At 49.1% G+C, this 22,565-nt stretch overlaps 3 long non-coding RNA genes across 3 annotated transcripts; all 3 read left to right on the plus strand.

Moving 5' to 3' along the window:
* Positions 1-3,438: 3,438 nt before the first annotated feature.
* On the plus strand, positions 3,439-5,734 carry LOC109320936. The gene is made up of 3 exons (XR_002103889.1): positions 3,439-3,509; positions 4,712-4,816; positions 4,999-5,734. It is a non-coding gene; the product is annotated as an uncharacterized LOC109320936 (long non-coding RNA).
* A 548-nt stretch (positions 5,735-6,282) lies between these two features.
* LOC109320971 lies at positions 6,283-7,524 on the plus strand. Its single transcript, XR_002103907.1, has 3 exons — positions 6,283-6,422; positions 6,723-6,860; positions 7,257-7,524. It is a non-coding gene; the product is annotated as an uncharacterized LOC109320971 (long non-coding RNA).
* A 741-nt stretch (positions 7,525-8,265) lies between these two features.
* On the plus strand, positions 8,266-9,754 carry LOC109320928. The gene is made up of 3 exons (XR_002103883.1): positions 8,266-8,519; positions 9,069-9,203; positions 9,518-9,754. It is a non-coding gene; the product is annotated as an uncharacterized LOC109320928 (long non-coding RNA).
* The last annotated feature ends 12,811 nt before the right edge of the window (positions 9,755-22,565 follow it).

Below are 22,565 nucleotides of genomic sequence, written 5' to 3' on the forward strand. Positions count from 1 at the left end.
GAAAGTGCCAGTTGTTGTGCCTAGCTCCCAGAGCATACATGGGTGAGCACATTGGGAATGGACAGGCTTGTAGCAGCATCACCCCTGTTCCAAAGTACTCACACATGGCCAAACTTCCTAAGGCCCAGGGGCTGCTGGCGTGACTCCTGGTGCATAACCCTGGAAAGGTACCTGCCAGAGGTGTGGGGTACATGTGCCTGTAACCTTAACTGGAGGAATATGTTCTGTCTCTTCCCACACTCAGAGCTGCCCTGTGCTGGTAGAGTTCCCTTCCCTTTGCAGAGCAGAGCCAGGCTCTGCCCCTGCCTCATAGTCTGCAGAAGGGCATGCAGGATCAGCCAAGCACAGCACATTGGCCTATGTCTGACTGAATGCTCTGGCCATGTATGGTGGAGGGCAGTTTCCCTCCTAAAGAAAGCCATGGAGCCTCGCTCCAGAGCTGAGCCTCTATTTCTCTCACTGTCAGGTGGTTGCCTTAGCCCTGGGTGACAACAGCCATGCACATTCTGCCCTGAGGGGACTGTGGGTTCTGCATTGCACAATCCACACTGCTATCGGAGAGCAGTGGAGGATCAAGATTCCCATCTTACTCATGACTATGGAAGGTAACAAGCAAGGTGTGGTGGCCAGAACCAGAGGCGTTACTATCATGAGCAATAAATATGCTCTTGGAGACATCCAGGTAATTGTCTAGCAGTTAAGATTTAGCTAATGCAAAGCTTGCAACTTGCAAGTGGAATCTGTCTGTCACAATTTAACCAGCGTGTTGAATCTAACTGTTTGCACTGATCATGGGACTGACCGAGCCCCAAAAATAAGCAGAACTATAAGATTAGCTGGTCTAACATGTTTTTTTAAAGGTCAGCCATAACAAGATCTGGCCACCTAATATAATTAGCACATTCCAAGGAATAATAAACCAAGGGGTTGAGCTTGGGCAGAGTAAAGCTAATTTCAAACCTCAAAGTAATGTGGTGTAATTTGCTTATTGGGTGAACCCAAATTCAGGCAGTAACCTTTCATGATAATTTCTAACACCTTTTAATCCCATAGGGTAAAGGCTATAGGGCAAGATTGCTGGCTCTAAAGCCAACAGATTAGCATAAGACAAGGCATAAAGGAACACACATGTCAAGTAACCAGTTCGAAGGACCATTGCTGTACCAAGCCTGGACCCTGGACTCCCAGTGTGAGTGAGGACCAGATCCTGACTGTCCCAGGTGCCTGAGGAAGGTTCAGGGATGAGAGTATGGTGGGGGATAGAAAGGTAAGAAAGGTTTATTGATTTAACAAAAACGCAACTACGTATAGTAACAAGACAAACAATGACAGACTAAAACAATTCGCGTTGGCAACTTATCAGCAGTCCCCTCTGCCTGTTGTACAACAAGTTTCTCTTTCCACAAAGTTCAGTGAAGTCAGGCATCCCTGATCAGTGCTTCCTGAGAGGCACCAGGAAGGAACCTGGAGTTCAGTTCTTGGGCTCCTCGAGGTCCATGGTCCCACTGATCCATTCCAACAGCTAACTAATCCTTTTCACAGAGCTGTATATTCCTTCAGAATGACTTCCGGATATTCCAGCTAATTTATAGCTTCTGAATGGTACTGATAACATACAACCACTCAGATTTCGTTTTACGTCAACTGTCCTTAAACTGACCAATAGCAGTACAAGCCTTGCATTCCTTTGATAAGGTAATTTTTAACTACACCACAGGGCCTTACTACCTCAAGGCTTTGCTAAATTTACTAGGCCTTACTACGGCTTAAAGTTTAATTAGGCTCTTAGCAACAACATGTAGCTTAATATCTAAACAAATGCAGAAAAACACTTGTTCTAATCTTCATAGAGCCTTCAGCAAGCATCTTCATCACACAGGCATACTTTTCGGCTGTCACACTGACCAAGGGACCTTCCTGGTGACCCCTCAAACAGCATTGATCAGGGATGCCTGACTTTGCTGGAACAACTTGGCACGCACCTGGCATAGAGGGACTGCCGATAAGTTGCCAACCCCATGTGGGAACTATTTGTCATTTTGTGCTTTTCTGTTCTGTTTTCTTGATCAAAGGCATTGTCTTTTGGTTCTCTGCTCTCTTTACTGATCCAAAGGGAGCTGCTCAGAGGGACTCCTTGTCTGCCTTTAGCTGCCATTTCCCTGCAGAGAGTGAGGCCAGTTACTGGGTGTGTGAGTGCTGGGGCTGGACTTTCTTGGTCCTTCCTAGGGATAGGTGTGTTTCTGGGCTGTTCTTATCCTGACCAGCAGGCTACTCTGTTCCCAGCTCTTTCATGATGTTGGTCTCCCTCTTTTATAGAGTTTCCTATATAAGGCACTTAGTACCACATTGGCCTCTTGCCAGGACATTGCTCATGTGAAATCCCAGCTCCAGAAATCTCTGAAGGACACAGATTGCATGAATGTTTCTGAGAGAAGTGAGGACCCTGTTCTCTCCAAACGTGTCCAGGTCCTCCCATGTCCTCACTTCTCTGTTGCTCTGTGTCTGAGGCTGGTTTGCTTCATGGCCTTCTCTTGTCCTTTCCCTCAGACCCCTTGCTTGTTCCAGGTTGGATGGGCAGTTCTAGTATCAGGGGAGATAAGGAGGACTCTTGGGTCTGTCAGCCAAAAGATCATGCTCGCTCACCAATGCATTTCTTGGGTTCCAGCAAGTCATCACCATCCTGGCATTCTCAGCCAAGGGCCACCTGGACCTCGCCCTGAGCACGCTGGAGGACTTTAGTGCTTCCATGAGTAACCTGCGGCCGCCTGCAAGTAATGGAGCTGGGGGGTTTCTCACACTTCCTCCCCCTGTAAACCTTTGAGAAAAACATCTTGGCAGTGGCTACTCTCCCTGGTAATGCCCTCTCCCAGCAGACACTCTTCACATCAGGTCTCCAGTGAGGGTTTGAATGTGTTTGGTCCACTTGGAGATTTGGACTTGAAAGACTTGGTGGTGGTGGTTGCAGGACAACTAGGAGTGGTGGGGAGTGCAAGTCCATGGTGGGGGCTGAATATTGGGTTCTAGGTTTTAGATCATATCTTGGCTCTAGACCCACTTTCCCTTGGGGCTGGCAGTCATTGTGACTGAGGGCTTTTCTTCCTCTTTCTTCTGCCAGCAAGGTGAAACCCTCGCTGAATCTGGATGAAAACAGAAACATCCTTGATGACTGCCTCAAGTGCCCGTTACCTCTTCCAGCTGTGCAGCAGCTGAGGGAGGAGGGTGAGACAGCTCGGGACTCTTTCCAAATACAAGTACACCTAAACAGCTGTCTTCTGGCATCACCTGCTGGGACCTGCTCCCAAGCCTGCTCTGGGTCCTGGCAGTCACCCCTGGCCTCCTTAGAATGGTTCTGGACTTTTGTGACGCACACCCCAGCTGGTCCTGAGCTTCCCTCTTCTATCTCCTGCTTGCAGTCATTGCACCAGTTGTCTGTGCAGGCCTTGGGTGAGCTCATGAGGGGCCTGCTTGAAGAAGACTCCACTGAGAGTTGGTTCATGGAGATGGTCTATGTGAGTAGCTAGCAGAAGCAGGAAGAGATCTTTCTTCTGGGGAAGGTGACAATGGGCCAAAGAAACAGGGAGGAAGGTTTCCCTCAGCAGGACAAATGAGGGGAGTCTCCCTGTTACGATTTGAGCAATTGGCAATTTGAGTGAGTGAGTTTATATATAAAAAAAAAAAAAAAAAAAAAAGGATAAGGCAAGGTGCTGCGCTTATTGATCACATGAGTTAGACATAGAGGTTCAGGCACACCATTCATACAAATGCACACAAATCATCATACACATCATTACACACAGGCATACACCTACACAAAAAAACCATTTCATCCACACATACACCAGATATAGTTGTTCAATATCAGCCCAGGGTGGCCAATGCAAGCTTGAGTAGATGATGATTTGAAGATAACAGCTGGAGTGGGGTGAAGAGATGCATCTGTGCTGCGATGAAACGGCAGTAGACTCGCCCAACTTGGCATTTTCAAAGTGTTGTTTTTTTTTGTTAGGGCTTGGCATCCTTTGTTTTAGTGCTTTGGGGTTTTTCTGTACCCAGCTTCTGTTTTTGCGGTTGTTCTTCTTTTGTCTTCAGCTTATTTTAGCTTTGGAGTGTTTTGGTGCCCACATGGCTGCATTTTTTTTTTCTTCTCTCCTTTGTGCCCTCAAGCTTCAAAGAGATTCTTCAAGCATTTGTTAGTTACTGGCAGGTAATTTACACATCTGGTGCCTTGTTGCTTACACAAACAGCTAAATCTTCTCCTGCCTCTGCCATTCTCTCACCATTCACCCTTTTACAAACACTCATACATAAAGGCTATGCAGAGTTTATTCATTTATGTCAAGCAGAAGGATACAAAATGAAGTTTTCAGGTTCCTTACAAGACAAGACTAATATGGTTATATATCGCTATTATTACTCTGTTAACATCAGCTATATTAGGTCAGTTCATGCTACATCCCAAGGTGTCCTTGGGGCAATGGATGGTAATTCCCTTGCATCCCACTGATATCCCTAGTAGCTGCACCATCTTGGGCCGGGGTCACTCAACAGCTCCTCTGGCTTCAGGGGAATTGGTCTGCCTGGGTTGTATCCAGATGATAAAAAAATCAGATTGCTTGGAGGGATTCCAGTGGTGATGGTGATGTCTGCTGTTGAAATGGTTCCTCTGAGCTGTTTTAAAGATTCCTCTGACAGTACTTTGCTCTCCCGACAGTTTCTTGAGCCATGGTTCTTCTCTGACAAGGAGTGGGAGAGAGATGGGGCCTTGCAGGCCAGCTCCCAGCTGCTTGTTGCCTATCAGGAGACAGTCTATTGCAGAGTAAGTATGGTCTAACTCTCTTGCCTTGATGTCCTCATGGCAGCCTCACCCTGAGAAGCAGAAAGCTTCCCTAGCAGACAGGGTCCCACAGGGATGTATTCCTGTTTTCACCTTCCTAGGGTCCTAAACTTGAATATCACTAGCCAGACCCAGGCACACTCATTTCTTTCCCTCTCTCTCAGCTGCAAAAGCCTTTTGAGCAATTTGGGTCCCTGCTGGGGCTGCTGGCACCCTACACCTGCACCACTCTGGCCACATCCTGCCTATGGGCTGCTGAGTGCATTGCCTGCCTTCCTCACTTACAAGGTGAGGGCACTCTGAGTAGGTGCAAGTGAGTCTGCCCCTCTTCTCCTCTGGTAATGCCTAGCCCTCTCCTCTGTCCATTCACTGCTAGTCTAGTGACGCTTCAAAAGGGCCCTTGGAAGGTCTCCTTCTAAGAGAGAAGAGTTGTGTGGTGTGAAAGGCCTCGCCCTCTTTTGAGAATGTGAAAAGAAGCTTCCCTAGCAAGAATGGGGAGAGGCTTGTAGCAGCTCTGCCCCTACTGAAGTCGCTCAGACCTTGAACATTGCCCTTGGACCACACTGCGCATGACATTGCACATGGTTCCTCCATGGAGCCAAGGTTCTGTTTCAGACATCATTACAGCACTTTTTTTCCTCCTTATTTTTATTCCAGACCAGTCCGTTACCATGGATGCCACAGCAGAGGAGCTGAGAGGTGTCCATGAGGAGCTCAAAGCCTACAGCCCTGAGGCTGTGCTTATAGCATCTTCCCACATGGCGAAGGTCAGTGGCTCAAGCACTGGTGTGGAGACTCTGGAAACTGGGAGTCTTTCATTGTCCATTCCTTTGCTTACACATGGTTTATCTCTGTCTCTTTCTTTGTTGTCCATGGGGGAGGCATCTGGGACACTTGTTCATCTACTGTCTGTCCAGTCGTCTGGAGCAGGGGTTTAGAGCAACGACCCCTGGGAGCTGCCTGTGCTGCTGACCCTCTGCCACTGACTGCCCACAGAGAGGACTCAGTCCTGTCCCTTATTCTACAGCTGATTTGTCATCAGATGGAGTCCCTGAGCTTTGTGCTTGGGTCATGCTGATTTTGCTGCAGGAGCCTACTCTGTTGCTTGCCTGTTTTGGTTACCACAGAGGGTCACTCTTCAGCCTTTTTAGGGGCTTGGGGTTTGATGCAATTTGATTGCTGCGGACCAGAAGAGCTTAACCTGTTGCAGTCTGTCACTTATTGGGAAGCCTGTTGGAGCAGCAGGGGGTGAGCATCTTGCCGCTTTGCGGTAGCATCTCAGCAGTGGCTGAAAGCTGCCAGTTACCTGACCTGCAGCTCTTGAGTCAAGGGTTGATTTAATGCATTCTGGTTTATTTTGTGACGCTGGTTATGCCATTTAAAGTTCACTTGTAAATAACCTTTCCTATTCTTGTTTTGTAAATAAAGTGTAAATAGTTGAATCATCCTGGGCACCATTTTTATCTGGATGCCGACAGTCCAGGAGAGATCTGTGAGAGGCTTCCTGTTGGAAGGTGTTTCCTTTCTTGCTGGCTTCCATCTTGGCAGTGACCAGCAGCCTCCTTCAAAAGCCTCTGCCAATGGACAGGTACTTGCTACTCCCTACCTCTTGTGCCTGGTGGCACACATGCATCCCACAGCCTGGCAAAGCCCATAGTTTCAAGTCGGCTGTAAATCCTTTGGGATGTCTTGGTAAGAGTCAATGTCCTAGTGTGTTTTTTTTCATAGGAAATGCCAGGCTTGTGCTTAATGACATGGGCAGATGATATCACTGTGCCCCAACCCTGTCCTAGACCAGGAGAGCCCTTGGCCTTTGCTTCAGTGTCCTATTGCTTCATGACATCACAAGAGTATCCACAGCTCATGTAATTTGTGTTTTAAATTGCAGTGACACCTCTGGAGGGCCTTGGGTGGGGACGATTTCTTCACATTCCACATACTACGCTTGTTCATGAGCACGATTCAACATCCAGCTGGCACAGACGGGAGCTCAGCTGAGGACACCATGGCTCTCAGACCTCTAGCAGTAAGTGACAGCCCAGGCCCAGCTCTGTCAGTTCCCCCTTGAGTGCTAGACTCCTGATTCTCAAGAGCTCGAGGTAGGATGCCAGGCTGTGTGGCAATCTTTCTCCCCTGCTCGCCTGTCCCCCTGGCCACCCCCACTCTTCCATCAGCAGCAGAAACGGCAGCTTCATGCTAGGTGGCTGACTGACTCCATGAAACTTTGGAACTAGAAACTCCTGTAACCAAGAGGCTCCTGCTTTGCAGCTCTTCATTCAGGCTGCTGGTGCCAAGTGGTAAGGGACCTGCTGCCAGAGCTGTTCTGTGCTGTCCTGGATGTGAGGAAGAGACCTTTAGACTCTGAGTTACAGATTTCCAGGTGTTTTCCATGGGCTGACTTTAGTCTTCTCTATCCCTTCAGGCACACATGCATGTTTGGAGATGTTTACCACCATCCACTCCAGCCCAGTGCTTAAGGAGCTGCTCCCAGAGATCCTCTGTGCTCTCCTGGAGCAAGCTGGCTGCACTGTGGGGCAGGACTGCCGGATGCTCCCTGTGGGCATTGGCATGAGGCAGTTGTGGAAGGGGCAGCTGTGAGCAGTGGGCAACCCTTGCAAGTAAGGAGTAGGCTGGACCTGCTTTCACAAGTTTGGTCTCGTTTCAGGCTATCTGCCTGCAGGGTGCTCTTGTCCTTGCCTAGGGCTGTGCTAAGCTGTCTGGGTCCTGGCAGCTGAAAGAAGCAGGAGGTTGTCTGAGAAGAGGGGTTGTTTGAAACGTTAAGTCTGGGAGGGCCTATTTGTTCCTCCAATCTGAGCTCCTCTGGGACAGGATAGGCAGTTTCGGTCCAGGGGCTTCACAATATCCATTAGTGCCCAGCACACTGGGCTCCCAGTGCTTGGGACCTGGACACATTACTTCTGCATGTTCCCATGCTCTACATGTGGCCTTTGTCCTTGTAGGGAGAGAAAAAAATGGCTGCTCAATTCTTTCCATAGTGCATTTGGTTTGGGAGAGCCTCCATGCATCCTGTCTGGCTTCCAGCACTGATTTGAGCAAGGCCCTGCCTCCCTGATGGGGGATTGCAAGGCATGAGAGAAAATAGCAGCATCAGTCTGGTCCAAGCTGCCTGCCTTGTGCAGCAAGTGGTCTGAGTAATGGACCTCCTGAGTAACGGGGAGTTTTGGTTCTGCTCTGGCTTCAGCATCTCATTACAGTCTGTAAACCTGGGCCTTCTCTCTCCCTAGGCTTTCTGTGGAGACCCTAGCCTATGCCATATCTAAGAGCCTTGAGAAGAGAGTGACTGCAGCCTGCTGCAAAGAGGAAACTTGGCCACTCCCTGAGAGCCCCCAGAGGCACTAGGAGGGCATGTGCCAGCTCACCAGGTAAGAGAGAGGCATCTGTGCTCTAGGCAGTGGGACAAGTGGTGGAGAAGGAACTTTCCATGCTGAACCTGCAGGGCTGTGTGCAGTTAGAGAAGCGGAGCTTGCGCTCCAAGAAATGAGAGCTGCCACCACACCAACTCGGGGTTGGCTGTGCCGAGCCGGTCCCAGAACTAGGGGCTTTCTCTTGCAGGGCTCTGCTCCCATTAGGCATAATAATGCCCAAATTCATAGGGCAGGTCTTGCAGTGGGTCAGTTCCACAACTGAAAAGTCGCACGTTACTGGTACAGCCTTCATCAGCTAGGTAAGGCCCCATAGAGAATGAGCAGTTTGATGAAAAGGCAGCTGTTTGCTGTGCTCTTTCCCTGAGGAGTCCCCTTCCTAGGAAGGAGGATCACTGGAGGCAGCTGAGAGGTTTCTCTTCTGACCTTGCCCTTGCATCACCACTTCTGCCATATGAGAAGGAAAAACAGACAAGGATTTCTTTACTGACCTGCCCCTACTGAGCCCTCATCCTAGCCAGCAGCTCTGAGTTTGGTCCTAACTAGTGCATCTTCTATATTAACCCAGCATCCCAGGAAGACACTAGTCTAAAGCAAGCAATGTCCCGATCTACTCACGTCAGCATTATCTCTCCCACTTAGTCTAAGCCCCTGTCTTCTTCATGATTTGCCTGGCTCTAAGCAGACGAGCCTCCCCATCTCCGACAAGACAGCACTGCATGCTGAGGCTCTTCCTCACGGTGTTCTGTGGGATTCTGCTCTGGCATGGGTTACTTTTTTCTGCTGCAGGACTGGGCTGTTGAGACTGACTGACTGTGCTGGATCTCATGGACACGTTGATTTCTTTTTAGCTTATGTGACCCTATCATCGAAAAGCAGAAGCTCCTGAAGCCAGTGCTTCATCTACTTCAACAGTGACCAGGGACCTGGTTCAGCAGATGGCAGCCAGAGGATTGGGCAATAGAGTTTGTGGTGCCCCTGAGCAAGTGAGGTTGAAATCCCTCTGCTCTAGAACACGGCTTGACTGTAGAGGCCAAACAATGAGGCAGGGCTGAAAAGGAGCACAAGAGCCTGAAGTGTATCTAGTTTTTGCTGTCTCACCCCTTTGTGGCATCTCTGGAAACAGTTGGGTGTAACTAGTGTAATTTTGGTGCAGAAATGGGTGCCTTGTGTCTCTCGGGCATATGGAAATGTAGTCACGGGGGCTTGTTCGGATGAAGTCACAAACGCTCTGAATGGGAAAGCCCAGAGGTGAGTAACGTAAGCGCCGATCAGTGTGTCATGTCTTCTGTTCATACAGCTGAAAAAACACCAGAACGCCATCCTGGAGACCTTGTTCCAGGCGTCGTTTGTGCCTACCAGCGCTCAGGTCATGCGGAAGGGCATGCAATCACTGGCTGCTGTCTTGAATCATCTAGGGACAGATGCAGGGCCCCTGGTTTGGGATGTAGTCACACACATCAGGACCTTCTTCAACCATGTGAGGTGAGCAGCACTCCCCACCCCCATTCCAGCGCTCTTCATTCAGGGTCACTGCAGAGGTAAGAGATGCACTTCCTGTCCCTTGTTGCAGTCCAAACTGGAAGATCTTAAGTTCTGTGGAAAAGATGAGTTTTCAGGAGGAAAAGCAAGTGAAGAGAATGGGATGATGGGAGGGACTCTCAGGAGACTGGATGAGGCTGTAGCTGAAGCTCTGTAGGGCTCTGGGGCTATTCTCTGCTGTGTTGATTCTCCTGAGTCGGAAGCAGAGCTGGGCGGAAACAAGTAAGCACAGGGGCTGGGGGATCTGATTTTGCTGGGATTTGGAATCGGAGCCCCCAGTGACGGCACGTTCAGGGAACGAGGCTTGCTGCTCCCCGAGCTCCACTAAGTGCACTGGCTCCCAGGCAGCCCACCTGGAACAGGAGCTGTCATAGCCTACCTCCATGGCAGACCCCCTGGCAGGCTGGAGACTAAAGGCTTCTGTCATGGGCCTGGCACAGCTCCTGACAGAAGTTTTGGTTGTGACCACACTGGAGCTGTTCAGCCACAGGGCAATGACAATCTTCACTCAATGGCTTTCGCCCTGTTCAGCGCCCTGGCAGGCTGCATATAGAGAAGATGGCACACCTATTATCGGAATTAAGTGAGGCAGTTTGGCAATGCTCCTGTTTCACCTGGAGGACCCCAACCCACACGTGGCCAAGATAAGAACCAGTGACACTGATTTCCTCAGCCCTACCATGTCTCCTCAGTCCAGGCCCAGGGGCACCCTATGCTTTCTGCATCCTGTGGTGATCATCACCTTCCCACTCAGGGGGCTTTATCCAGGCACCTCCTTGAGCTTGGGGCTGCCTCTTTGGGTCCAGGGCAGGCTGCACATCTACCACCCCTCCCCCCCATGCATGCAGAAAATCTTCCTGCGTGGCTTTACTGAGGGGGAGATGAGTGCTGTCTGCAGGTGCCACATGAAAAGCAGGACAAGTCCTTCCTTTGCTCACAGCCATTCCTTTGTGCCTAATGCCAGTTACCCCCTGGCCAGGCCATCCTGTTCCTGGCCTTGGCTGAGTCCTGGGTCAAGCGGGAACCCTTGGCCTCAGCTCAGCAGTCAGCAGGGAATAAGACCTGGTGTGACTGTGTTGGTTCTTTTGTTTGTTTGTGTTTTTGGGGAGTTTTTTTTTTTTTCAGGAGTACAGAACAACATGGGGCTGCCGCTGCCCTTACCTGGGCTTAAGGACGGTGCAGGCAGCCCTGGCCTTCCATATCCAGGGCTCAGACTGGGTGAAACAAGAGCAGCTGCTGAGGGACCTCTGCAGGCACTTGGTGAGTGAGTTTTTGAGTGGCAGGAGGTGACTGAGGGCAGGGCTCATTGTAGGATGGAGGGAGGGAACTGGGGCACAGTGTAAATAACTGCAAGGGTTGGGTCTAAGATCATGAGGCATGGGACAGGCCAAAATTTGTTCCTTCTAGTCCCTCGGTGCTCCCATTTCCTCCTGATCAGTACCAGCATGTGGTTTCGTAGATTTCATAGACAGGGCTGGAAGGGACCTCGGGAGATCATTGAGTCCAGCCCCCTGCCCAAAGGGCAGGAAGTCAGCTGGGGTCATAGGATCCCAGCAAGATAAGCATCCAATTTACTCTTGAAGGTGTTCAAAGTAGGTGCTTGAACCACCTCCACTGGCAGACTGTTCCAGACCTTGGGGGCTCGGACAGTAAAGAAATTCTTCCTTGTGTCCAGCCTGAAATGGTCTCTCAGTAGTTTATGACCATTTGACCTCATCATCCCTTGGGGTGCTCTGGTGAACAAACATTCTCTCAGATACTGGTGGTCACCCCTGATAAACTTATAGGTGCGGTTTTCCAGGCTGAAGAGCCCCATGGTCTCAGCCTGTCATCGTAAGGTCTGTTTTCCTGACCTCTGATCTTGCGCATGGCTCTTCTGTGGTGTAAGCACTTCTCGCCAGAGGGAGCTCACATGTCCTTGGTTCCCTCTAGGCCAAAGAAAAAAAACCTGCTCTCCTGGAGGGTCTCTGCCAGGCAGTTGAGGCATTACATGAGCCTGTGGCCAGAGATCTGGTAGCAGCCATCAAATTTATGGATGAGAGACTGCCTGGTCCCTCTTCATTCTCCCCTCCACCCTGCTCTGCCCCCCAAGAGGAATGGTAAATCTGTTGCTGAGCAGGATCAGGCTGTTAATCAGCCTGTGCCTTGGGTTCACCAGAAAGGATTTGGAAAGGATGATGCTACCAGTGTTGCAATACTGGTGTTGAGAGGGATTCAACTGAACAGTATGGCTGGGGGTTCTGGCAGACGAGCCCTGTGCTATGATTCGGTAGTCCTGAGTGGTGGAGGCATGTCTAGGACATGGTTACAATTGCTTAGCACCACTTCATGGGGAAGGCAGATGGAAAGGGGCACAGGCCTCCTGGGCCACTGAGTGCATGAAACTGGTCCTGGGAGAAGCCCTATCAAAGAGATCCCTGGACCACCTTATTGAGCCCATCTTGAAACTCCTTGGGCTTCTCTTCCTTCTGGGAAGGAGGCTGCATCTCCCTGCATGTCCACCTGCTGCTGGAGTTCCTGCCACCCCAGCTTGTTGGAAAGGCTAGGTCCCTGCTTGGCCTGCCCCTGTGCTCAGGGTGCAGAGAGGCTCCTGATACCCTTTATACCCCCAGGCCAGCCCAGGGAGAGAGGCAGACTTCTGTGGCTTACCAGAGACAGTGGGAGCAGCCTGGGTGTAGACTGCCCTTTTCTTCCTGACTCCCAGCCTTTTACTCAGACCATGAGACCCAACAGTGAACATATTGGCCACAACCCACCAGTGATGGCAAACACAGCACAAGGGAGTTGAAGACTTGCCTTTGGGCTGAGTTCTCTTTGTGCCTTGACCATGAGAAGCTGACATGTTCTCCCTGTTGTGTGTTTAGGCATCATTATGGAGTATGCTACCCCAGGGAGTGCCAAACAGATAGATATTGCCCACCTGCTGAGCTGTAAGTCAGAAATCCAGCCCCTGCACTTCCCTTCTGGAGCCCATAAGAAGCTGCAGGGACTGATCCCTCCTCCTGCTGTGGAGCCCAGTGCATCTGCTCTGCCCTTAGGATAGCCTAAGAGAGCCTTGCCCCGAGCAGGCTGCTTACATTCCCCTGGTGCATCAGGGAGAAGGTGAATGCATCTCCTGCCTGTCCTGCCCAGGCTCTGGTGTCGCTTGGCTTCCTGGGGTCCCTCAGGTTGGGGAAAGTTGTAGCCAGTGCCACTGCCAATCCTCCCCTGGGCAGCCTGTCTGGCTCCCTTCATCAGGTGCAAACCAACATAAACAAGTCCTGAGTGCCCAGTCGCATCCCCTTCCCAAGAGCTGCCATTGCCAAGGTTTCTGGTGAGAGGCAGGAGAATCTTGTCATTGGAAGCTGTTGAGAATCTCAGCCTTTCTCCACAGGCAGCAAAGCTGCTCAGTGCCTAGCAGAATCAGTATCTCCCCTCAGCTGGGAATGCAGGAAGCTCCCAATGGAGCAGCCACAGCCACGTCTGTGTGCGGAAAGTTTCTGTAGCTTGGGACCTAGAGAGACCACAAGTCTAGCTGTTGGAGACACTGGTGATGAGATGAGATGATGGGAGCACATGCCCCCAGTGGCTGGGGGTGCACAGCTGTGCCGGTGGTGACTGGGGAGCTCCCACAGATGCCACCAGCACTGTTGGCAGCTGGGGGGTGGCAAGCACCAGCCATGGGTCGGCAACCATCCACAGGCACCGCCACCAGCAGTGGCGGCCACAGCCGGGGCAATCGGGGACCACCTACAGGCACTGCCAACAGTGTCAGCAGCACCTTTTTGCAGGTGGTGCACCGTCATGCACAGAGGGTGCCTGTACATCCCCTACCCATTGCCCCTGGGAGCGACACTGCATCCATTGTGCACTGCCTACCTGCACATCACACCAGAGCCCCATTCCCAAAGGATGACCTTGCTCTGGCACTGCCAGCATGTGTGACCAGTGTTCCCCTGTGGTAGAAGTGTCTATTCATTAACACCTCCCTCCTTCCAACTTTGCGAACTCTGGGCCAAAAGGACCAAGTTGTGGCCACTTGGGTCAGAGGCCAATTCTAAAAGCCCTTGGGGCAGGACATTGCGAAAGGAGGAAAACTATGGGTGTACCCTGCCCCGTATCATTTCATTACTTTGTTTTGAGTGCCTGAGGGCCCCCATTCCATGTAAAAGCGAGCTCCTGTATGTGTATGTGTTTGATAATAAAATATGTGCTGTGCTCTTCTAACTGTTGTTGCTTCTCTTCTCCTGAATACAGCAGAGAGAGAGGAGGGTGAAGCATTGTAGCTTCGGGAGTGTGGCTGCTTGGTTTGGGCTTTATGGTGGGGTATATTGCCTTTTGGTGGGGTTGTGGACAACGAACTAGGTACTGCTGCTGAGGGCATAGGTGTTACCACATGTTAAACAAGATGTCGGGCTCTGCCAGGCACACAGGCTAAGTACAGGTGTTTGAGGAGGTTAGGGGGAGGATAGATTGGGTTACAAATGGCTACCTGATTTAACTTAACTGTACAGTTCCCAACACAGCCCTGGAGTTTGAAAAGCCCAGCCACTAGTCCCAGCCCTGGGGCTGTTCTCTTCCTAGCCCCTGTAGCAGAAAGCCACTTTGTTTCTCCCCAAAATCTCTGCCCTGTGACACTAACTAAAATCTCTGAGCAGCAACCATTTGATTAGGGTGGGTCAGCACGGAGGGGACCACACCCTGGCCAGTCTCTTTAGGTAACTTGAACTGGCTGCATTCCTGAGGGAGGGGGAAAACCTGCTCCCTCTGCCTACGTGACCTGCATCAATTACCTGGGTGGGGGGTTTCTACCTGGGGAGCTGGAATCTGTCTGGTAACAGGTGATGCATTTCAAATTGGTTGGCTGACTTTCACTGGACCAGGTGAATGAGGTCACAGGGGCTATATAGGTTGGGAGGGGGAGGAGGCTTGCTCTTCTCTCTTCGGCCATGAGGTGAAGCAGCAGCAAAGCAGGGGCGGGGGAGACACCATGATTTCGAAGGTGGTTTTCCCAGGGCAGGGGAAGCAGTGTGACCACGTAGGTGAGCTCTGCTGATATGTCCTCCACAGGAGGTCTATATTGAGCAGATTTTTTTTTGGTGTTGGGTGGTGGAACCAGAGCTTGCTCCATCCACTCCATGCATTGACCTGGTATACCAGTGCTTCCAGGACCGGTGCGAAAAAAAAAAAAGGGGGGAGACAAAAAAGCCTTACCATCTGGACCTAGCTCTCTCTCTCACCCCAAGACTCCAGAGGGGAAACTGGAAAACTCTGAAAGATGCTTGTGAGTAAGCTACTCAATCGGATTAGATATTTAGCTGGCAGTAACAGATGCGTAATCAAAAGGCTACCTCAGCCACACTGTTTGTTCTCTAGAATTTCTAAGCTATTGCTCAACCCTGTACCCTAGTTTACCCTACCCCTGTAATCAATAAAGTTCTCCTTTTTGACTGGTGTGGGAGACTTATTGAGGGGTGGGTCTAAATTACGCCTAAGAGACCCCTTAGGTCTGTGGACTAAGGGAGACTTTGCTTTTTGCCCCCTTGACTTGGGGAAGTGCCCCAAGTGCCTGTACCGGGTCAAGTACCCGTGGGACTATTAGGCCTGTGTTTCCTCAAGGACACAGGGCCGAGTCGGTCCCTTCTCGGGGTGGTGGCAGCGACGTTACCCCCAGGCTAGCGAGTGTGCTCCAGGAGAGGGGTCGGCCACGCATAAGGCGCCCCTAGGAAGGCATTCAAAGTCTGGAAGGTGGTTGGGCGCAGGAAGGTGGGTGGCTCAACACAGGAGCGCCCCCTACTGGCCCACCACAGCCCCCAACCCCTGAATGCCAGGTTATCTTTAGTTGCCTAACCCCTGCCCCCCATACCACTGCTTGTGGACCAGCCAGACACCCTAGACAGCAGCAGTGGGGCACAGAGCCCAGGCCGCAACAGCCTGCCTCTGCCCTACAGAGAAAGCTGGGGGGCATGTGCCCCTGGGCCTCTCTCAAAGTGTGCACAGTGGTGAGGACCACCACCCCCCATGCACCCCTGGATGAGCTTCCCGGGCCCTGAGCATCCCACAACCTACCCTTGAGGCCCCATTCACCCCAGCCCCTGCCAGCGTCCCCAGAGAATAAGCATCAGCATCACCTGTGTTCTCTCTATGGGGTTTTGAAACAGGGGTAGGGCAGGCATGAGCAGTCACAAACTCACATGGGCAGGAAATGGGTTTTTTCTCTTACAAATAAAAAACTGAGATCTAAAAATGCTTTCTCTTCTGCATCAGGTTGAAACTGACTTGAGGAAATGTAATGCAATAGTCCTGTCACTGCAGGCTCCCCCTAGCCACAGATTTCCCTGGCTGGAATATATTCTCTGAAGCTAGTGCCTGTAGACGGTCTCCCTGACCCTGTGCCACATTTGGAGACAGACTCTGGGGTGGGATGCAAGTACACATTAGAGGATGGCCTTTGCTCTGAAAAGCCTTTGTTTTCCATTGAGCGTTTTGCCCATACTGCAGAAGGGAGGTTAGCCTTGGAGATGGAGGACAGGGCTCAGCAGTTAGAACTCCTGGGTGTTCTTGGTTCACAAGTTATTGGGCTTAGTACAGTTAATTACTGCATGCTGGGTGACCTTTTCTGGCTTGTGCTGGGCAGGAGGCCAGAGCAGCTAATCACAATCAAGCCTTCTAGCCTTAAAATCTATTAAAATCCTACAGTTATCTGCCGAACACAGGATTTCTTGCCCTTTCTTTCTTTGGTGACAAGTTCTAAGTGGAATTCCACGTGAAAGCTGTGCTTTAAATACCACTTGTTCCATTATGAAGATTTCATTTGAAAAATCAGCAAAAATTCAATATCTTTCACACGTCAGGTAGCCAAATTCTAGCCGTATTGGTTTAGAGGAAAAAGCAATCAGGACTCATGGTAGAGGTGATATCTTTTATTAGACCAAGCAGAGTTTTGCAAAATAAAAATGTCTTTAATTGCAAGCTTTATTGACGTGCAAGCTTTATTGAAGATACTGAATTTTAGCCATTTTTTAAAAATGAAATCTTCATAATTTTACAAGGAGGAAGAAAATTTGAGCACCTGAAACATGAGATCCTGCTCCTGCCTTCGCTCGAGGTAATTTGCATCATCACAGAGCCTCACCACAGAGCTCAGAGACATCTCACCACATAAGAAATGCCTGCCCAGGAGAGTATCCCATCTATTTACTCCTCTGTGAAATATGAAACACCATAACCAGAAGGAAATATGACTACAACCTGCTTACCACCAAACAACTTCAAGGTAAATGGACCATTCCAACTTTTCTCTGAGCCTAACCTGCCTCTAAAATGATCTGTTCCAAACAGAAGAATTACCACACCTTCAACTCTCCTATGAAATATGAACTTTCATTTCTACCCAGGAGAACTTTTACAATCTTTTCTCCGATGCCCAAAGAAGGGTGTTTATGCCTGAAAGCTTGCAATTAAAGATTATTTTTATTTTTATTTTTATTTTTTATTTTAATTTTTTTTTTTTGCAAAAATCTAGTTGGTCTAATAAAAGATATCACCTCTACCAGGCATCCTGATTGTTTTTTCTTCTAGACCAATACAGCTACAACCTGGCTACCTGACAGAGTGAATTAGGCACACTTTTAGAGAACCCCACTACTCACATCTCTGCACTGTTAGACACCTAAAATACTTTTAAACAGATCTGGCCTTGTCTAACTGAAGAGAAACCTATTGTGAGAGGGCAGGAATGGGTTTAGAAATAAGCAAAGCCTTAGGTGGTATCCTTAAAGCAGGGGCGGGCAATTATTTTGGGCAGAGGGCCGCTTACTGAGTTTTGGCAAGCCATCAAGGGCTGCATGGCAGGCAGCTAGGGGCAGATCCACATTAATTTTATTTATTTATTTTTTTAGGGGACCTGCGGTCTGGATAAATGGCCTAGCAGGCCGCATCCGGCATGCAGGCTGCAGTTTGCCCACCCCTGCCTTAAAGAAAGATGGAAACAATTTTGCAGGCTTCAGCCAGGGAACACCTTAACAAAGGCCCTATCTGATATCATGCGTTGTAAGTACATTTCCTCATTGCTTTTGCTGCATCTTAGAGATGCTTATGTTTGCAGGCCTTCTTCTTTCCATAGATCCACACCTTTCATTCCCTTGGTGATACAACAGCAATGTGCTCAAACCCAAACAACCTGGCGATCAGGACTGAGAGCTGGATCCAGACATGTGCCTGGATTCTCTTCACACATGCAGTGGTGTTTACACTGGCAGGACCCTACTGACACAGAGGCAGCTGGGGGTTAGGCATGAAATAGGAGGCAGGAACTTTTGTGTGTTAGTTCTGGCTCTGCCACAAACTCTCTGTGATGTTAGGCAAGTCAAAAACCTCCTCTGAGCTTCAGTTTCCTGGTCTGTAAAATGGGTTTACTGCTAAGTGGCCACCATACAGGGGTTTATTTAGGCCAAATTGTTCCAAAGCACAAAGATGTGAAACGACAAATAATTCTACACCAGCTGCATACACAGGGACTTTGCATTATTGTCAGAGTTTTACTGAAAGCCTGCTTTCTGCACCCAGAGGAGAGCCCATGTTTCTGCCCCTCCCCGCAGCTGGGTATGCCATGTCTTCTCCAGCCCAGCAAGGGAGACTCCCTTGGCCTAACAGTGCTAGTAAAGAACTCCAGGGGAAGTGGTTCTTCGACAAGATTCCTTCAAGGGTCATCTCTTGCTTCCCATAAGCCTTGAGAGTCCCAAGGATTCACAGGACCCAAGTATGGAGTCTTTTCTTTGCTTGAAATGCATTTTCTCAAGTTAGCTGCATGGGGCCTTTCCTTGGTGCTGCTGAACAGCTGGGGTTGCAGAATCAGGCCCAGGATGGATCCTGCCATTGGCTGAGAGACCCTATTCATTTGCTTTGTGTCCTGGGTAGATGGATTTGATCAGAAGCCCAGTAGGAATCTTCTCCAGTGGCTTCTGTGCATTTTGCACAAATGACAACAGCAAATTTCAACATGACAGTTTGGGGCAAAATTAGAAACAGGGCCCAGGAGTCCTGGCTCCTTAGGAAATTTTAGGATCTTGGCCTGGTGGAATTATGGAGAGACCCCAAGAGGATATTGGTTCCTGCTATAAAGCTGTCCTTTCCTGTAAGCACTCCAAAACAATCTCCTGCCTGTCCATGTTCTGGGCTGAGAACCACATACTGCTCCCTTGCTAATGTCATTGCCCCATACGCAGAAAAAGAGCAGCCCCTGGGCTCTGAGAACTACAGCTGCTTTACTTCGCTTACATTTCAGGTCTGCCATCCCAAACGGAGAGGCAGACAGAGCTATGAATGACCTAAAAGCTAGACACAGGGATTCAAAAAGCCTGAGCCTGAATTGATTCAATCTTGACAGGTTAGTCTAACCTGACTAGACTGAATCAATTTGTAACTGTACAGACATCCCCTTCAGACTGAGAAAGTGCAGACACATGCCTGCAGTGGCTCGGGCTAGAAGTTGGAGAGTGCTAGAGCAGCCCTTCCTTCCCTTCTACAGTGCTGTTAGAAATATTATTAAAAATGTATAATAAATACAGTGTTGTTAAAACTGCACAGTTTGTATCTCGTACCTGATAAAAAGAAACACCACTAAGGACATCTTTTTTCTCTTGGCTAATTTACTATCTTTTTTTTCTGCTAAACTACACTCCTCTGCTTTTCTTATGTAGATTACAGAAGCTGTAATTCAATTAACTGTGTCCTTAAAAAAAAGAAAGATTTGAACTTTTGGTAACCTAGAGAGCTTTCTAAGCATGCGTAATTAGCTAATGCATATATGCTGATCCGCCCTGCATACTTAAGTAGTTAATTATAATGCACATGCAACGGATGACATGACGTCATTTCATGTATGTTTGTATGAACCGGAAATGAGTTATAAGAGTTCTTGTTTCTGCACACGTGCCCAAGAAAAAAAAATAAAAGCTAGCTAAGAGTTTTCCTCGGGGGCAGAGTGGTCTTTTGTCTCCACTCTGACCCTATTTACAAATATACCCTTTGTGTTGCTAATAATGTGTACCTGAGGAATTATTATTTGCGAGCCTCCAAAGAAACGAACCGCAATTTTTGCATCAATTCTGGCGAGCCAGCCAGGAGATCTTTTGGACGACCCCGAAATCCAATGACAAATCGCCTCCGGCACGACGGGGAGTACGTACTGAGCCGACTTTTTGGGCTCGCCCTAAAGTCTGAGACCTAAGTCAGGATATTCGAGACGTTAAAGGCTCCTGTGCAAATTTTTGGTTTCTGGAGTCGCCAGGCACACATTCCAGTATTCTGATCGAGATCTCTGGGGTATCTGAGTAAGTATACGAATCCCCTTTGCCCAATCTGGTGTATGGATCCAAAACAAAGGGGGTAAATGATCGCTGAGGAACTTTTGGCTCAACTTTCATCGTAAACCATCTGTTGTTAAGAGTCTTTTAGTATTTGGTGTGCCTTGGGTGCACTCTTGTGGGCAAATAGGTACAGGTCGCTCCCGTGTAGAAAACTCGAATACGCCCTTTAAAATTTGTGTTATATCATTTTAATAAGTTTGCAAAGCCGGCAGATTATAGAGTAAAGATAAAAAAGATGATTTAACTAAGTTTTGTCAACTCGAGTGGCCAACATTTGGGGTCCACTGGACCCCGAAAGGATCCTTTGTAGTAAAAGAAGTGATAGCTATCCATGAAATAGTTATGCAGAATGGGTATTGGAATCAGTTTCCTTATATTGATTGTTGGTTGTGGGTGGTTCAAAATCAACCACCTTGGATTAAAAAATGCTTAATAAAGTCTCATGTGATGGTTGTTAAAAGAAAGACTCGAGGAGGACCGCCTGTACTCCCTGAGTCTAATGAGGGGGGGATTCTGAATTAGCTGAGTATCGGACCCGCTCTCCGGTTGCCCTGTCAAGTAGTGAAGATGAATCAGACACCTCCTCGCACCACTCCCTCCCTCAGGGAGACCACCACCGGCGTATCAAAGCATACCTAATGTTTTAGAGCGTGAGCCTCAGCCAAGTGCCCCATCTGAATCAGAAAATAAGGGTTATTATTTGCGCAAGCCTGTAAAGTCACAGCCGGTGCTGAATTGCCTGATGCGAGAGATTATCGGAGAGGGGGGCAACGCAACTTTTGTCTACACCCTGTTTAGTACTTCAGATTTATTTAATTAGAAGAATCAGAGCCCCTCTTTTCGTGAAAACCCTGAAAAGATGAGGGACCTGTTTCGATCTATTAGGCAGACTCATCGACCCACTTGGGCTGATGTCCAGATGATGCTCCAGACCCTCCTGACCCCGGAGGAAAGGAGATTAGTGTTAGGAACAGCAGAACGTATTGCAGTAGCCAGAATAGAGGCAGAGGGAGCTGCTGGTCATACCCTGCGTGATACCTGTCCTGTTGAAAAACCGAGATGAGATAATCATACCGCAAAAAGAAGAAAGCTGAGTGCACAATATCTAGAGATTATAGTAGAAGCAATGGAGAAGGCAGTGCCTCGGGTTACTAATCTGTCTAAGTTGTATGAAGTGAGACAAGAAAGAGAAGAAGATCCTTCAGCTTTCCTCAGGAGGCTGTATGAGGCGTTTCACAGGTTTTCGGGCCTAGATCCAGAAGCCCCAGATAATCAACGCATAGTAAATCTTATGTTTATTAGTCAATCCGCTGCTGATATCCGTAAAAAGTTACAGAAAACTGAGGGAGGTGCTGGGAAACCGATTTCAGAGCTGGTGGAAATTACATATAAAGTATATAAGAATCGTGAGCAAGTGCAGGAGCGCAAAGAAAATAAAAAGGCTCAGCGACAGATGGCAGCACTGGCAGCTGCTATAACTAGAGGTAACCCTGGAAAGGCTGGGATACAGAAAAAGAAAGAAGAAAGAGTGAGAGCAAACGTTTGTGCTTATTGCAAAGAAAAAAGACACTGGAAGAGGGAATGCCCAAAGTTGAAAGAGAAGAGAGAGGGGGAACCGAGAGGTCACCTCATGTGGGCAGAAGAAAAGGGTGAGGACACAGAATGAAGGGGACGAGAATCTAAGACCACTACCCTTCAGGTTGGAGCCCGAGAAGATCCCATGGTAACCATTAGAGTTAGTGGCAAAAACTTTAAAGCCTTAGTGGATACTGGGGCTACATTTTCAATGATTCCAGAAAAAAACCCCTGTGCAAAAACTAGTAAACAGCATGTACTTGTAGAAAAAATTGAGAGAACGCAAACCCGACTCCCTGTTTGTAAACCACTCCTCACCAAAGTGGGGGACCATTTGCGCGAACATTCCTTTGTATATTCACCAAGTTGCCCGGTTGCACTCCTTGGGCAAGACTTACTCACAAAATTGCAAGCTGAGATCTTTTTCAGAGACAATCAGATGGTGGTCCAGCTACCTGTCAAGCAGAGCTCAAATTATCAAATGGCTCTCCTAGAGGACCGACGCCCTACAGTAAATTTAAAAGATCACATGACTAGAGTAGACCCTTCAGTATGAGCTGATAGAACCCCTGCGCGAGCTAAGTTGGTCTCCCCGGTAAAGATCATACTCAAAGATAGAGAGGGGCCCGTTCGAGTAAAGCAGTACCCACTCAGCCGAGCGGCCAGAGCTGGACTCAAGCCATTGATAGAGAAATACAAGAGGTGCGGATGGCTGGTGGAAGGGTCCTCACCCTATAACACCCCCATTCTTGGAGTGCCAAAGGCAGTTGGGGTCTCATACAGACTGGTCCAAGACCTACGAGCAGTAAATAAGAAGGTCCTTTCAGACCATCCTGTAGTCCCGAACCCTCACACGATTTTGACACAAGTACCGGGGGAAGC

Source organism: Crocodylus porosus, unplaced genomic scaffold, assembly GCF_001723895.1.
Source record: "Crocodylus porosus isolate Cpor-Errol unplaced genomic scaffold, CroPor_comp1, whole genome shotgun sequence".
NCBI classification, from domain to species: Eukaryota; Metazoa; Chordata; order Crocodylia; family Crocodylidae; genus Crocodylus; species Crocodylus porosus.